Source organism: Symphodus melops, assembly GCF_947650265.1.
Source record: "Symphodus melops genome assembly, chromosome: 11".
Taxonomy (NCBI): domain Eukaryota; kingdom Metazoa; phylum Chordata; class Actinopteri; order Labriformes; family Labridae; genus Symphodus; species Symphodus melops.
Genome location: NC_136701.1, coordinates 20,808,286 through 20,821,200, shown reverse-complemented (window position 1 = coordinate 20,821,200; position 12,915 = coordinate 20,808,286). Strand labels below are relative to the sequence as shown.

At 40.4% G+C, this 12,915-nt stretch overlaps 1 protein-coding gene across 10 annotated transcripts in view; it reads left to right on the top strand.

Moving 5' to 3' along the window:
* Positions 1–12,915, top strand: part of zbtb20 (zinc finger and BTB domain containing 20) — an 86,487-nt gene that overhangs the window by 58,614 nt on the left and 14,958 nt on the right. For 5 of the 10 annotated variants that reach the window (XM_079356211.1, XM_079356210.1, XM_079356207.1 and 2 more), the window contains 2 exons: positions 1,693–1,790; positions 11,844–11,988. The gene's annotated coding sequence lies outside the window, so the exon portion shown is untranslated. The remainder of the gene's footprint in view (positions 1–1,692; positions 1,791–11,843; positions 11,989–12,915) is intronic. The other 5 variants (XM_079356212.1, XM_079356208.1, XM_079356213.1 and 2 more) reach the window with 3 other exon arrangements.

Below are 12,915 nucleotides of genomic sequence, written 5' to 3'. Positions count from 1 at the left end.
AGTTTAAAGCTTTTCATTTTTAAATTCTAGCTGTCACTTGTTTTGAACTCTCATACTGATGTTTTCATAGATACACAGTATATACAGTACAAACACAGTCCAGTAGTGTGCATTCTGTATATGTTTCCATTAACTTCACCCTCCCGGTGAAGGGAATGGAACTGTTTATTGTTTGATATTTACACTGCTGGTTTAAAAGCTTCTCATTAAAAGTCTTCTTTCTGAGAAACTGTAAGACCCGGATATAAGGTAACAGCGGGATCACAAGTCGTGTCGGGACAAGCGCAGATGATTTTTGGAAGTAAAAGTTTAGATCAGCACTGCACTATATCTGTTTGAAATAAAGAATGCTAAATGCTCAATTTGTTTTAAATTACATCGAAAAAGCATTTAAAGTGAATGTGCATTCCCTCTCTAAACACACACGGCAGGCCCAGGCATTCAACTGATGTGAAAAATGTATCCTGGATTCTAATAGCAAAGTTGTATGTTTGCCAAGGTGCATGTGTGTCCTCAGTTCACCCCGCCGCTCATATGGTTTTCTACAAGTCATGGTGAGATCACTGCCTCGCTGAAGGGGAAAACTATCTAAAGAGGGTTTAAGAAAATGAAAACAAACTAGCAGAGTGTACTGTAACTTTTCAAACTCTTTCACAGAGAAAGAGTGCTGTGTTTCCTCTGCTTCTATCCTGGCTTCAGGAGGAGTTTTTTAAGCCTTGTGCCAGTAAACAGCACTCACAGCAGCCAAAATGTTAGGGCTGTGCAGTCTTACTCAAGGTACATCGGTATGCACTGAGCAAAGAGTAAACTTAGAGGGAATTATTTACACAATAGTATTTGTGTCGAGGTTTCATCACAAAATGAATGTTGTCAAAGCCTAAAGTTCTTCCAAAGAATCTAAAACAATTTTTCCTTTTTATCAAGTCATTTGCTTTTTTTTTTTTTTTTTTTTTTAATTCGGCTTTTGGAAATCACTGTCAGACATTTCATGTTTTGAACAAATTCTTCTTCTTAAAAAAAAAAAGAAAAGATTTTTCTTTTAAAATTTTCATTTTTATCGTGAATATGAAAGGAATATTTGCTCCGGAACTGTCGACATTGTTTATTGCCCTGAAACTGACCTTGGTAAAGACAGATTTCAAAATAGACTCCTTCAAGACGCTGAAAATCATTATTAATTTGCTGAACAGCTTATTGTTTCATCAGTCAGGAAATGAATGTTTTATCTTCTTGGGTGGGTGGGCGGGGGTGTTTACGACAGTTGGGCCACGTGACAAAAAATAAAAAAAGCACGGGTTACCTGTTCAACTGCACACAAGTCCTCTGTTTTATCAAAGTCGCTGGGCTCGTCTGACAATAGCCATGACATTTATTGGTGATGAATTAAAAAAACGTTGTGATCATGCTGAAGGCATCAACTACTCTTCAAAACACACACAACACATTTTTGGAAAACATGCCGTCCACGTGTCAAAGTGAGATGATGGATCAGAGATGCCCCCCCCCCCCCCCCCCCCCCCCCCCCCACACACACACACACACACACACACTTATTAAAGAACTTATTAATACCTGGTGGCAGCTAAACTATCATTAATTTCCGAACATAATTACTTGTTTACTTTATCTGAATAATTTTTGGCCTGCTCTCTGACATTCATTCATTCCTTCACTTTCTTTTTTTCCCCTCAGGTTCATGGTCAGTTCAGCTTATCCCAACATGCATTGAGAGGAAGGCAGGGCAACTCCCTGGGCAGGTCACACAGGCAAACAAAGACACACTCAAACAGGTAACAGGAGCTAGACGTTACACACACTACGTTTTGGATTTGTTTAACATACTGTGAAGCCTCCTGTTGCACAAAGACGAGCGAAAGATCTCAAATTAAAAGCCACAAACCTTCCTCTTTTTCTGCGTCTCACTCTCGCCGACAAATAACAATGACATGGAAGTAACACATTTGTTGTTGCTGGCCCTGCTGAAGTACATGTGGCATGGTTTTTATAGTAATGTTACCAGAAACAGCTGAGGAGATTAGCTTTCAATCTAGGGCTTATGAGCTATAGATTATTGCCATCACAGAAAATAATTCTGCTTCATTGAAACAGACCACATTGACCAACAATTCATGTGCATTAGCAAAAGGCTAAAAGGCCAGATCGTTCATATACGAATGGAGCTGATGGGTCAGGCTTTTACTCTGCTCTCTGTTCGATTGGATTAGATTTATCTGTCTGTGAACAAACTGATTAGAGAAATTCACCTCCTGTACATCATTTATTCAAGAAAAGGCTAAAACTACGGTGGCTGGGAGGTGTCAGACGAATGCAAAATGGTTGAGCAAGCACTTCCCTGAAACTTTAAACCGACCTTAACACTTGTAACAGTGAAATGTGGTAGTTTATGGTTGGTGATAGTGTGTGGCTATGTTTAGGCTACTTATGATATGCCATAAAACAAGTCCGACCACACCAACTGGTTCCTGCAGCATACTTTGTTCCCGCAGTCACTCCTCAGAATGGCCAGTAAAAAAAGGAGGATGTGCATATTTAAAAAGGAAAAAAAAAATGTTTTTAAAAAAGGGCGTGTCATTTGAAGATATTTATTTTGGCCGTGCATCCTGCCCACTTTTTATCAATATTTGATTCAGTTATAATAACAGCTCAACTTTCATCAGGTAAGGGTGTGAGATCACAAAGTCAAATATTGTCATTATGGAGATGAAAACACTTTTAATGACAACTTTATTGTAGGAAAATAAAGTTGGGTAATTTATTCGTCTGCCTATTTAAAAAAAGACAACATCGCCATCGAATCAATCGAGTGGTCCATCTCACTGTATAATTACAGCCATCAACACTTCCTGTCTTATCTCCTGTGCATCAGTGACTGACAAACAGCTTTTTGTTGGACATATATACTTACATAATTAGTCACAGGTTTCTACACCCTGTGATCATCCCACTGATCTGTATGTTGACACGGCTCCCGTCTTTGTTAACACTTCATCTCACTCCTTCACACTATTTCCAGTTCATCAGGAGGAGGTGTAGTTTATGGCTCATGTGCATCAACAATCACTCTTTGAAGTCAACATACGTGATGATGTAAAAATGGATGAACCGTTACTAAGGGCGCAGCGATGTATCCGTCTAGGTATCGGCCGATCAGTCGCCGATTTATCTGTTGTGTCATATTAATTTAATGCTGACATCTAGTACACCGAACTATGGACACAGAGAAGAGGTTTTTTTTTTATTATTGGGAAGAGGAAGTTCCCTTGTTGGACAAAACCTGATCTGTTTTGATATTTTGTCAAACATGAGAGGAAATGTTGGCGCCGTGGGAGTCTTAAAACCAAAAGGCGTAATGGAAAGAAAACCGTCTTTGTCAGTAATTAAGTAGTTATTTTCACAATCGTCACATCTCTATCAATAACATTCCCAGTGTTTGTAGTAATCAAATGTTCTAATTGTCTGATGAAAAGTCAAATGTCCTTGATTTACTGGGGAACCTGTCCTGTCATCGCACATATAGACCTAATACTGAAACTATCCCACAAACACTCATCATCACCATACACAGTCACTCTTTGTCTTTGCTTTTTGAGCAGAGAGAAGAGCACAAGAGGTTCCTCCAAAGACATATTGTGAATATCATTGTGTGCCTTGCAGTATTCTTTGGATATATTTGGTAGTTTAGTAAAATGACTCCAGCTGTAATGAATGCCCCATGTTAGCTGATACACTCTATAGATTACTGACCTCATTGTTGTTTGGTAACCTTTTTTTTTTTTTTTTTTTTTTTTAATGTGACTGTATCTTCAGCTTCATTCTGATCAGCTCACATTTCCAAACAAGCCGTTGTTTTTTTTTTTGTCTTCACAAGAATGTCATTGAAATCATCTGAAACAGGTGAAAAGCTTAAGGTCCTGTTTTGGGTTGGGTTTTATTTAGGGGGGGGGGGGGTCCTTTTTGTCATTTGTTGAGAAATTGTGTGATTACATTGCTTAACAGGTTTCTTTTGCAACACTGCATTATATAGATGAAGTTTCCTCATGTGGGACTGACCTCCTCCCTGTTTGATTAACAGAAAGCTTACCTTTGTGCACACTTTTAGTGGATTTCTGACTGCACGGTCGTGTGGGTGGGTGTGTATTTAAACCATTATATATCAGCTGCCTGTGTTCAGCTAGCCTGCAGACCCTGTACAAGAGGTGCTAGCACTTGGGGGGGGAAGTGTGTATAGGGCACTCATGTGGTCGGCTGTGTTTCAGTGTGTCAGCGTTACACTTTTAGAAGGGTCAAATGAGCTGATGAGACATATATAATCTGTATTTGCTACACAACGGCTCAACAAACTATAAATACATCTTAAAAGTGCTCGAACCATTAGGCTGGAAATAAACACCGAATATTTATTGAGTCATCTGGATAACCTATCTGCTTCTTTACTGAGCTAAACCTGTAGTTACTGTACTGTGACAGTATGTGGACGACATGGCTCGTTCACCTGAACCAGGAGTCCGTTTGATCTCATCCTGATAGCATGTGTGTTGTTGCCGTAGCTACAAGCTGAAGTATTCAGTGACATCTAGCAACCTTTTCTTTCCTTGTGTGTTGTTAACAAGCAGCATGTTAATTCTTTGAAAGCACATCTTTTTTCTTTTTTTTATGTAAACTGGCAAGCCTTTTCAGGTACTAGCAGAGAAGAGAGGCTACCTCTGCTGACCCTTGAAGCACAGAGCAGCTCAGGAGAGAAAGTGCAGAAATGTGCTGGACTGCTTAAATAAGCCTCGTGCATTAGTAAAAGTTCAGCCCTGTGCTGCTGGGCCTCCTCGTGCAGCTGCTGGTCAAACACATGCTTAGCAGAACAATTTGGGTGTAAAAAAAAAAGTCTGTTGATGGACTTGTGTATTTTGAGGTTACGTTTGTAATAGTGCATCGATTCTTTAGAGGAAGGAAATAAATGTCTTGCACGTTTGAAAGATACATTTTGGGCCCTAAGTCATTTAGGGTTTGATTCAAGTCATCTGTGCAAGCAGAGTAGAGCTATTGAGTGTGATGTCGAGTGTACAGTGTATGTTCCCCCTGAATTACATTTTAAAAAATCCTCGCATCTTGATCATGACACACACGCACACATGTCAAATACTTTTTCAATACAGCTCCACTCAGTCACACTCACAAATGCTGAAATCAACAGATTCAATGTACAGTTAGGGGTCACATATATGAGATGAAATGTGGAAACAAAATCTTAAAAGCATTACATTTATTTTCATTCTAATAATCATCACCACCTCGTTGTTTTTTTAAATTTTTTTTTAACAAGCTTGTGAAGAATTCCCCTCTTTAAGGTTCTCTGCTGTTTGACCACATATTGAATGTATTTCAGTGTGAGTGTGAGAACATGTCCCCTATAAGTGAGACACCTTCATTAGACTGTGAGCACTTCTGGGCGACCTCTGCATACTATGTGTGTGTGTGTGTGTGTGTGTGTGTGTGTGTGTGTGTGTGTGTGTGTGTGGTCTCTATAGTGATAAATAGTATCAGCTTACCTAAACATATTCAGAGTCTGAGCTGTTCCCAACTGAGATAAAAAAAAAAATTTAAATTTCCACAATCGTCTCATAACTCAACACAAAGCAACTTTGTTCAGGTTTATCTCCCAAGGACATAAAATGAGGAGACACTTTGTTTTCTGTCAGAGATATAAAGGTGATGCAGCCAGACTATACCACACAGTCCACTTGTTGAGGTCAGGCCTGCTCATACTGTACACCGTCCAGACATATACAAGTGTGTTTTATATTCTGCCCAACAGAATCAATTACCTGGCTCCTTATCATGATACACTGGTAATAGACAGAGGAGTCCTAGACGAGCGTCTATGTAGGTCCATGAAGATCTCTTGATGGCCCGCCAGGTCGATTTTTGGAGAGGCGAAACGTCCTCGACGCGTGTAGTAGCTTTGGAGAGGCAGTTGCTGTGGACACTTGTGCCTAAATGATCTCTCTTCAATTTAGCATTATCTGCTTCGGGGGTTAGAGGTGTTTTTGGAGACTATCACATGAGTAGTCAGATGGTTCTTTTTGGTCAAATGCTCATTAACAAAACCACAGCGATTTGCCAAAAACGGAGACATTTCTTGAAAGCATCCCTTCCATTTGCCAAAGTCAGAGACTGGCTTTATAAATTAAATGGCCGCAAGCCCACAATAGCTGTTTGTTTTCACCCTCTATGGGTTTTTGTTGGGTTCTTTTTTTTATTTTTTTTAAGGGAAACTTCATAAAATACAACGTGATAGCTCCAAATCAGGATCGTTTGTTTGGACTTGGCCTTGAAAAAAAAAAAAGTATATGAGAAGTAGTTTATCCTCCCATCTGTATAAGGACAAAGAGTCTGCTCAGGATAACGGGTGGTGCTGGTGGGTGTGTTTTTGACAGAATAATGACGAAGTTGAACAAGCTGTCCTGTCACAAAAAAAAAAAAAAAAAAAAAAAGACTTTGAACTGTCCTTTACTTGTGCATCGGTATTTTGGTGTGTGCTGCTATTTGTTTGCTCGAGGAATTTATTTGAAAGCCGCACATCCTGTCACGTTGGAATGGCTTTCTGTTGGACTGAATGTCTTATCACATTGATCAGATATGATACTTGAGACATTTCAGAGGCAGAGAAACTAAACATGAGGAGTCAGATTAAACTGAGGAGCCTATAAAAGGTTAATGATAGTTCCAGATGGTCTATGATTCAAATAAATGCAGCAACATTGTACACTTTTTCAAGTAGCCTCTAATAAAAGATGTCCAAAACATGATGCTGGTTCTGTTTTAAATCTTCACGACGCTTGGACCAAGTAACAGAGCTTTCACAGCAGAAAAAAGGGTGTTTTTGTGAAATGAAAAAAAAAAAAAGAAAAGAAAATTTTCACCACTTTTGCACATTTTAAACTGTCTCTTTTGGCGAGCTTGTGATTGGAGCTCTAGTCGTGAAGGCAGAATCAGAGTCCTGTGTCTGTGTTCAAAGTTCAGGAAGACATTTCATGTCATCAGTGCAAGGAAGCACAACGGATCTGTAATTCATCCATGTTGGAATCATGACACATTTGAGAAAGATTTCCTCGGTGATGTTGCTTCATATATTTTCAGTTTAGGGAGAAGGGAGGAAAAGAAAAAAAAAAAAAAAAAAAACTGGGAAAAAATGTTGTGTGTGAAAATCTTGGCACAACTTGTCAACAGCCTACGTTTGCTTGTTGATGGTTTTCAGGGACCGCCATAAAGACAAATCAATTAAATCTTGAGTCTGCGAGGTGTTTTCTGCCGCCTTTGGAAGTGTGTGAGATTTAGGTGCATTTGTTAGCACACCTGTTAACTGCTGCACGACGTTATAGACGAACACTCAAATGAGATAAAAGATCAGTGCTTTACATTACTCCGATTTAAATCAGTCCATTCAGTATTGTTCTGTAGAGGAATATTCGGATCATTTGGAATTGCGCTGATCGAAGAGAACCAGGACAAAACACTATCAGATGAGCTTAAAGTATTATTTTTTTCCCTTTCTTTGGAAAGTTTAATTTGTTATCGGCTTTTGTGTGTGTGTGTGTGTGTGTGTGTGTGTGCGTGCGTGTGTGTATTATTTTATCAGGAGGAAATGAAACACACCCTCAGTTATCACACATCAACACGTGATTCATGCTTTAAACCTCCCAGTGTGTTCTCAACACATGTACATTGTGTCCTAAATGACATTAGATACCATATCACAAACCATACTATTCAAGCACAATATGTGCTAGTTTATATGCTAATGCGCTTGTTTCTAAAGGGATGATTGAAATAAATAATTACAACGTCAGACAGTGATTGTTGAAGTGGGGGAGCTTTCATACAAACTCATAAATTACTATTAATTAGGTGTAACAAAAAGCACACGCACTCTCTTGATAAGTGCAAATCTGGAAGCGGATTGATGGAGATGCTGTATGCACATGCATGGACGAGCTTTTCACGATGCCCCGTGGCCCTTTTGTCTCCACCGTGAAATGTACCAGGGGCCTTGAATATATATGCTTGTAGTGCGTGTTGTAAGCACTATTTGCATATGCAAGATGTATATTATTCTCATGGCTGATACTGCTCCTTTTATAAGCATGCCTCTTATGTCTGCTCTCAATCCCCTCCCTCATGGTCACCATTTTATCCCCCCCCCCCCTCCACCCCTCCACCCCTCCACCCCCACTTGATTAACTAATGTTCAATTCCATGCAGCTTATTTCTTCGGCCTTGTCACCTCATATAGGCGGCTGATTAACCTGGAGTCTGGCTGGTGAAGTTGCAACCCTCCTCTCGTCTCCCTCTGTCTTAATTTTTTTTTTTTTTTTTTTCCCCCTCCCCTACTCCTCCTCCTCCTCCTCCTCCTTCTCTCTCACTCCCCCCTACCCTCCTACCCCTCCTCAGTCTTTGTTGTGGCGGCAGCAGCAGCAGAGCATGCATTGCATTGGCGGTCTGAAGCATTGTGTCTGATTTCCAGCAGACAAACTGACCTCTGGGGATTTATTGACAGCAAACTCCACAGAGGCAGACACAGAGCTGGGAGCATGGAGGGAGGCAGCCGGAGAAGGGAGGGGGGGGGGGGGGGGGGGTTGTGAGGAGGGAGGGAAAGGAGGAGTGTGTGTGTAATGGATGGGGGGGTGGGGGGGGGGGGGGTTACAGACACACAGACAGTAGTGAGACAGACAGATTGAAGAAAAGACAAGGAGGGAGTTTGATGAAACAGGAAACAGGAAGAGAGAAAGAGATCAATAAGAGAAGGGGAAAAATACACACCTCGACTTTAGTTTAATTCACAAAATGTCTTTTTCTTTTTTTTTCTTTTTTTTTTTTTTTTGGGGAGCGTTTGGAAGTGAAAGAAAATGGCCGCCTCCTACAAGGATCTAATTAATTTTGAAGGATCATCAGCCCCTTTAGTCCAAGGCAGGGTACAGGAGGGGGGAGGAGAGGGGAGGGGAGGGGAGGGAGACAGACCCCTGGGCTGATTAGAATTCACTGCAGGTAGGCACTGGCTGCTGCTCACCCACTGTGTCACGGCTAAAATGGAATCACTGTTGTGAGTGGCAGTCTGGGCAACTGAAGCCTGCTTCCCTTGGCCTGCTCCTTTGTTGCCAGCATTCACCTCACTTTACCCCTCAGGCAGGTGGATTTACATGTCTGGATGGGCACGGTGGAAGCCAAACAGGGAACATATATGTGCTGTCTAAAAAAAAAAGAAAAAAAAAAAAAAAAAGAAAGGCCCATGGCAGCTGAATACAGTTACATCTTAAGCAAGAAGAGAAAAAAAAGGTTAAATATTTGCCAGTGTAATGGATTCAAGCATTTTGGCACATATTCAGTACGTTGAAGGGAAAGCTTTGAAATTAGGACTTTTTTTTGTTGGTTTTCACTTTGACTAAGACAATTTTGAAATATGTTAGCAACAGTTTTCAGCTTTTAGCGATGCAGTTTGGTTAACAGTTCTGGCAAGATATACTTTTAAAGTTAGGTTGTCGAACAAGGCTCATGTTTATCTTTTATTGACGTCCTTAAGAAATAGTCTTAAGGGCTTTTGAGAGTATTTTAGGGCTGTTAAGGTTATCGGAAAGGGTTCGGGATAGTTTTTTTAGCTCTGGTAACGGTGGAAATGTAACCAGTGTGTGTTTGCACGAGTGCCAAAGAATGATCCAGCTCAGTATCAAGTGATCGCCCTCTCCTCGTGCTAAACACGCTATTACTTGTCTTTATCAAATCTTCAAATTTGTTGGTTGACGGGGGCATTTCAAGACGGCGAGCGCACGCCTTGCTGCTTGCTGTACTTCTCAAAGTGGGGCCTGTGGAAGCAGAGCTCAGTGCCACATTTTCTCTGATTACAATTTAACCCCTCGACTCTGCTTTCCTCACAGATACTCTGCTCCTCCACGCTAATTTATACACACAACATTTCAGAGGCATATTTATGGTCTAATATTTATCGTTTTTTTCCGTGGTACAGCAGATGGTCCTTCTGTGGGAAAAAAAAAAAAAAAAAAGGTCAGATGCTTAAAATCATATTGTTTCCATCTGTAGATTTTACTTCTGTGTCTCGAAGCGAGAGGTGTGTTCTGCAAAAGTACTTTAGATTTGTTGAAGAATGACATGTGTCGACATTAGCGTGCAGGTCTGGTCAGATCCAAGCACAGTCCTCTCCGTTCTGGAACACAGAGGAGTTACTGGTTTTTACAGGGAGCACTGGGTTTGCGTGTTGCAGCCAGCGTGAAAGCTACGACACCCATTTAGCTCTTGTTTCCCAAAAATGCGAGAGGCTTGCACATCTCACTTGATATTATGATCCATGTTTCATTCATTATTTTTCAAAATGACTTTGGAAGCGGCATTGGAGGAAATATTTCAGGGAAATCTGGCCTCTGGGGGATAAAGAAGAGAGACATTGTGATGGTGTTTTGCAATGGTTCAATGCTGTTTTTCCTTCCTCCTGACCTCAGATGTTACCATGTCAATCAAACGTGGACGTCGCCATCTTGCCAATCGTTTTTTTGCGTCCATTTTTGAACGTCAAACTTTGCCATACTATTGTGTGTGTAGTGTAAAGGGCCTCTCGTGTCAGGCTTTCAAAGCGTCATCAAAGCAGCTCATCACATGCTTCACGTTGTTGAATGCTTTTCTTGTGTTTTTCAATGAAAGCCTTGTGTGTTTAAAATGTAACTCGTTTTTTATTATTACAACCTCGACTGTCCGCTCAATTTCTGATTGGGATTTTTTTTTTTTTTTTCTTCCCATTTTTGGATATAAAAATCAAAAACAGGAATAGTCAGGCTCACGCTCACACTCACACTCACACACACACACACACACACACACACACACACACACACACACACGTGCCCGCTCAGTGGTGAATGTGAGTGATACCTCCTCTAAATTATGCAGAAATTGAAGAGGTATTTATATTGTCTTTCTTCTGTAGGGTGTGGTTTTGTTGCCCATCAGCTCAGATAACTGCTAAGACAGGAACTGTCCCTTAAACCAAGATTTTTCTCATTCTTGATTTGTAATTGGTGCTCATGTGCACACAGGAGCGTCCATTCGTCATGCTTTGAAAACTCTTTACACATCTGTTGCAGCGTGTTGGTAAGAGACGTTTTTGTGAATTATGGCTCAGGGTTCATTAAGGGAGTGGCGATATCGACCAGGCAGTTTGTGGCATTGTAGTGGAAATTTCCGTCCTAAACAAGTGGAAAAACAACAGGATTTGTCTTTGTGGTATTTGTTCAACACATTTGCAAATTCAGCACACAGAGGTCAATGATCTCCTTAACCAGCAAAGATTGTCACACACTCGGTTACTTACTTCATCATAAGATCGAATCTATTATAAACAAAGTCTATTAGGGGGAATCAGGCAGCAGTTACACCCACGTCTTTAGTACAAGGTGCCCTTATCTCTGGACTCTGAGGGAACTTGGGTCAGAGGAAAGGTGAAAAGTGAGACACGGAGTTCTCACAATAAACAAGATTTTTATTTTTTTATTTCAAAACCGTCATAAATGAATAAGAAGTTGGCTGTTAAAGTTTGTCACTGCTCAGTTAATTGTAGCCGCCTCGCCCTGTCGGCAGGTTCAAAATCAGAGGCTGGTTTTTGGTGAAACCTTAACGAGCTCGCTACGCTGCCACAGTATGGTATTGGAGAGTGAGACAAATGTCTTCCATGACCTCAGAACAAGCATGGTCTTGATTGATATTTCTTTAACGCAGGTACTAAGATTTCTGTCCTTATCTTTCCCCTCCCCCTGCAAACACTGTGGCAGAGCAGCGCATGATTTGGACAGAGAGGACTGACAGCCTTGCCTAGCACTCGGCCTCTGATCAGCCATCTCCACCAGCAAACTGAAGTTTGACCCGCACTTCATCACCAGCCACACAAGCATCTTTGGAACAAAACGTCATCTAACTGTGAGTAAAAATCTGGATGTAATACGTTGTCTGCTTCGTTTGAGCGTAATCCCACTTTACAAACCGGTAACTGTAAAATGTGTTCATTTGAAGTGCAGCTGTACACTTTATTTCAATTCATTTATTGCAAATTATGAAGCATTTTTCCATATCTTTTAATTCCATATGATCAATTCATGTACATGTGGATTCTTACATTTCAGACCAAAGTGTTTTTTTACAAATATATTTCTTAGTCATTGTTAGAAATAGTGTAAGCTAACCATCTACTGTTTCTGCAAATATTTGTACATTTTTGAGTCCAAAATAAAGTGCTGTGTTTAAAAACCAGCACATCAGCTCAACAGCTTTACTTAAATTATACTCAAGATGGTTTGAATTTAAAAGAAATTACTTTAACAGTAATTATGAAAACCCTCAATTTGCATAATTCTTGCACTAACCACCCGTCTATTTAGTACATAGATTTTAATTTCTTTTAATGCCTCGCTTGGAAGAAAAGCACACACAGTAATCTTACACACTGATCAGCCGGGTCACGTCTATTCCAAGGATAGTAAAGGAAGCGCCATCAAAGTGAACACATGGCTAACAAAAGAGGCCTGTTGTCCTCCAAGCCCAGTGCACCACCTACTGGTGGGTGGAGGAACTTCAGAAGAGCATGGTGTAAGGGGGGAACTTGTACAGTAATAATTAGGAGTAACCATCTTAATTGTCTTTCACCATGGCAATGTGGGGTTTTTTATACCAGGATCAGGAGACAAATTTAGCTCCAGCATGGAAATGATTTGATTCACATCCAAATAATACGAGCCTGGGCTGAAGAAAATGATGGAAAAATGAAAATATTGGCATTATTGTTTTAGTAATCCTCCAACCAAGAGTCTTATCTCTTTTCTAAAAAGCATCATTCTTTCTAATTGTATA